Genomic DNA, 4,612 nt, shown 5'->3' with positions numbered 1-4,612 from the left:
CGTTCCCTTTTCCAGATTTTTTATATCTTTATATATATTTTTTGTTATTTTTTAGCTATTTTTTTCATATATATTTTGTATACAATGTTTTCAAGCCATTGTTTTTAAAGAATCTGTTTTTAAATAACCTTGTCACACGGCGCTTATTAGGCTTCCATAAACAAAGACTAAGACACTCACCTGTGCCTCATTAGCAGCCCTTAAACCCTTAGGGGTATATTTACTAAACGGCGGGTTTGAAAAAGTGGAGATGTTGCCTATAGCAACCAATCATATTCTAGCTATCATATATTTAGTGCATTCTACAAAATGACAGCTAGAATCTGATTGGCTGCTATAGGCAACATCTCCACTTCTTCAAACCCGCAGTTTAGTAAATCTAGCCCTTAGTCTGCACATGTGCAGATCAAGACTGAGTACCTGTATGTTGCTGGCAAGATTCCTATTGGTTCCTGGTTCTGGCTCTAAACTTGATAAGGCACTTCCTCCCTTTCCTCTGGACCTGTTAAACAAGTTACCTGTCTGATTATGATCTTTCTTACTCCTTGTGCCTCCACCTGGATCATCAGTGCCTCTGCTGTGTTTCTGTTCCACGGGCTATACTGCTCAAGCTGCACCTGTCTCCGCTGTCTTGCTGTTCCACTGGCAATACTGCTCAAGCTGCACCTGCCTCTGCTGTATTGCTGTTCCACGGGCTGGATCGCTTAAGCTACACTTATCTTCGTTTTGCTGCTACTACACAGGCCGTGCTGCTCAAGTTACATCTAACTCTACTGTGTTACCCCTCCATGGACTGCACCACTCAAGATCATCTACTCCGCATTTGTCTCGGTGGCTCAGTGGCATTACAGGTCGCATCATCTAAGCTGCTTGTTCTTATCTACTCCTGCTGGCTGAACTGTTCCTATCTCATCTATGCATATAATGGCATAACGGGGAATTCCACTCTGGCTGCATCTACTGTGATTATCTTGCTGGCTGAACTGTTACTTGTACCTCCTGTATCGTTGGGGGCGGGCTGGGGGCCAGATGGGCATTGGGCCCCCGGGCCGCTCCGTGTGATAGCTGTTTGGGCTGGCTACACCCCGTTGATTACTATATTTCATTAATATTACAAGTGGCCGCATCACAAGACATGCGATGCGGCCGCCTGTGCGCCCACCGGGCTGAACTTTGCCAGCCCGCGCCTGTGTATCGTGCTGCCTTATTGTGGTCACATATACCTGCTGCATTACCATCTCTACTTTGTTGCTGGACTGTTCATGCTATTGCTATATTTGAATACACTGATTATACTGCTATATTGTATTCACTCATACTACATTGCCGGTGGCACTGCTCACCCTGTTCCTATGTTCCTTGTGCCAATATACCAAGACTGTTCTGTGATCATCCAATCATCATTAAATCGCTGATTGTACTTTTATCCTGCATCTGTTGTCTATTCGCTGTCTGGGTATAGAACTGACATTACCAGTGTGCCTACCCCACACCAGCTACTATTACTCTCCCAGGACTCTGCCCAACACTCCTGGTAGGGACTGCGACCTGCGGGCGAACGCCGCTAAACCCAAGTCACCTTGCGGTGACCGCTGGTGAAAACCATTCGCTTGTTAGACTCCTCGCTCTGCTAGGGGTAACATCTGTTGGGTGGATCCAAGAGTCCAGAATAACAAACCGTGACAAACCTGATTTTTATTGATTTGTTTTGTAATAAGTTTTGTCCAATATAATGGAAGGAGGGTCTATTTAAACATCCCTCAACACTTGTTTGCACTATCCTTGACAAAGTCCCTTGATCGGACGAAACGCGTTGACAATAGACTTTTTTGACAACAACAAGCCACCGCACATTGTACGTTCCATTGCTTCATTTCTGCATTCCAGACGCGGAAACACGTTGTTCTCATCACGGAGGACCGACATACAAAAACTTCTCTGCCCCGGGACCTTAACGATAGGGAATTCTAGGGTAAGATTCTTCTTTTTATGACTGTTTACTTGGATTTGGATTTGGCTTAGAAGATAATGTTATGCGTTATCGCGGACTTACATTTCCATTATCAAGTCATCACAGAAAGAGCTTAAACATTTCAACTTATTGTGTGTATTGTTTTTGTCTGTTTTACAGCCACTCAATCATATTGGTATCTTCTTTGCCCATAATTGACTATCGTAACCCCTCAGGAGGTGTTATATTAAACCTAGTATATATTCAGTATATATAAAGCACTGGTTATCTCACCATCTATATTTGCACATTGCGCCCTCCCTTTTTTTGATTGCTTTAACCCAGCAGACATTACAACCAAAATGCAGTTTGTACAGCAGTACCAGAAGAAGGAAGCTGCTGAATGCCAGGCTTCGGATAGGCGCGCGGCCATGGAGGCCACGGAGAAGCGCACAGCCATGGAGGCCGGGGAGCCTCAAGCTCAGCGCCAGACAGAAAGAGAAGCTGCCGAATGAGAGGCAGAAAGGAGATACCAGCTGGAGCTTGCTAAACTCCAATGCCAGCCAGAAGCCAGATGTTCCTTCATGAATCAGGCCCATTGTATCTGAGTTTTTACAAAACTGCACATCTAGGACTGGTATGTGGAACACTACACTTCTCGGACTGTTACTGAGAATACTTATCCTGCACTTCTCAGACTTACTGAGAATACTTATCCTGCACCTCTAGGACTGTTACAAAAGATAAATACTTCAGTACATTTTTAGCTGAGAGGTAGTTGATAACAGACTGTGTGGAGACAGAAAGAGAAAGGGTTTAATCAGGTAGCGTGGCCGAGCGGTCTAAGGCGCTGGATTAAGGCTCCAGTCTCTTCGGGGGCGTGGGTTCGAATCCCACCGCTGCCAAAGTTTTTTTTGCTTGTTTTTTTTAGTATTTTCACATTATGAATTAGCAAAGTGTTTCTCAAATCCAGTCCTTGTGGAGCCCAATCAGTGCAAGCTTTCCAGGTCACAAGGGAGATAATTAGTAGCACCTGTGGCTCTTTAAAAATGTGTCAATGACTAATGACCTGACTTGTGCTTGAGCATAGACAAAAATAAGAAAAAAATTAATTTTTCAATGTCTATTCCCAAAAAACCTATTAAATAATTAGTGCAACACAGCAATGTACCTCTAGCTACCTCTTGTGACTATAAGGAAGAAAATTATTTCTACTTTGTACAAGGTCTAATGGCCTAGAGATAACAGTAAACATTTTATTTTCTGATGCATTTTCTCTTCTGAAGTGACATATCGACATAACATATATATCACTACATATATATCACTGCATTAATTCTTATTAATGCAAAAAAACTGGGCTCGTCCGGGATTTGAACCCGGGACCTCTCGCACCCAAAGCGAGAATCATACCCCTAGACCAACGAGCCAGCTGCTAAAATATTGTTATTTGAGACCTATGAGATCTAGTCAAAGGTGGTTTTCAAAGTCAGGCAACATCAGACGAAAATAATTTTCATTGAAGACTTATGATTGCTCCTTATTCTATGCTGTGTCTGTGCCTGGGGGTATTCCACTCCCCACCTAGAATAGAGCTGTAATACATACATACATGACAACTGCTGTGAGCAGTAAAACCTGTTCAATCTATTGCTGGGTGTTCTGTGTGCTTGTGATCTCAAACAGTGAGTGTAGTGGTGAGACCACCAGCACTAATGAAACTCTCCTGTATAAGGTCGATACTCAACATACACTTCCTTCTTAAAAACTGAGCAGCAGCTCTTGCCTGCATGGTAGCGGTCCCTTGCTTCGAGACCCTCTTAGAATGTGGAAATGTAGAAAGAGAGTAATAATGTATAGGAGATGTAGTAATTGAGTTCTTGCAGAGTCATAAAATAGAAGAGGAGGCCAAAGTCAGTCCAAACCTCAGTTTCAACTCTTCATGCCAGGCAGAACTTTGAGCAGGCTTGATAATACAGTGATTAAATAGAAGACTCTGAATGAGCTGTTGCAGAGAAAGGGAGTGGCTGGGAAATTAGTACAGCAGGCTGATTAACAGGGGGAATTTTGCAAGGAAATGAACTGACAGATCAAAAAAACAAACTTTCTTGAGGTGAGAAGGAGATACAAATAGGAGAAGTCAAAACAAACTTCTTGAGGAATGAAGCGAGCAGTCAGGGAGAGAAGAAAACATCAAAGGAGTGCACTATGGAGTTATAGGTGGTTGTTGAAAGTTGTCCTCATGTAGCTGTGTTTCCTATTAGAATCTTCCCCTCTTGTCCACCACTAGTGTAACTCTTAATATAGTATATAAATCTGTCTATACACTGGTAACAAATCTACACTTAAAACAAAAACACATTTCCCCCGGGGAGATCCGGGAGCTTTGCCTACTCTTCTGGGAGTTCGCGAGGACTCCCCGAAATTTGGGAGCCTCCCGGGAATTCCGGGAGCGTAGACAAGTATGCACTAGCTAACACAGCCTACATCTGTTGATTAAGTAGTGTCAAAGAGTCATGTGGTCACTTTCTTAAATTAACCCCCAATAAACTCGCACTACAAAGATAGTAATACAATCCTTAGCAAACAAATACTAGAGGAGCAAGCAAACCATAAATCAAATAACAAAAAACTGCACACCTGACCCCTTGAAAGACAATT

General features: G+C 42.9%; 2 non-coding genes across 2 annotated transcripts; one reads left to right on the top strand and one right to left on the bottom strand.

The window, feature by feature from the left end:
- Positions 1 to 2,774: 2,774 nt before the first annotated feature.
- TRNAL-AAG (transfer RNA leucine (anticodon AAG)) lies at positions 2,775 to 2,856 on the top strand. Its single transcript has one exon. It is a non-coding gene; the product is annotated as a tRNA-Leu (tRNA).
- A 453-nt stretch (positions 2,857 to 3,309) lies between these two features.
- On the bottom strand, positions 3,310 to 3,381 carry TRNAP-UGG (transfer RNA proline (anticodon UGG)). The gene has a single exon. It is a non-coding gene; the product is annotated as a tRNA-Pro (tRNA).
- Between the last annotated feature and the right edge of the window lie 1,231 nt (positions 3,382 to 4,612).

The sequence above is a fragment of the Mixophyes fleayi genome, chromosome 4 (assembly GCF_038048845.1).
Source record: "Mixophyes fleayi isolate aMixFle1 chromosome 4, aMixFle1.hap1, whole genome shotgun sequence".
NCBI lineage: Eukaryota > Metazoa > Chordata > Amphibia > Anura > Limnodynastidae > Mixophyes > Mixophyes fleayi.
Note: the sequence above shows the minus strand (reverse complement) of the source record. Positions and strands in the feature narration are given on the sequence as shown.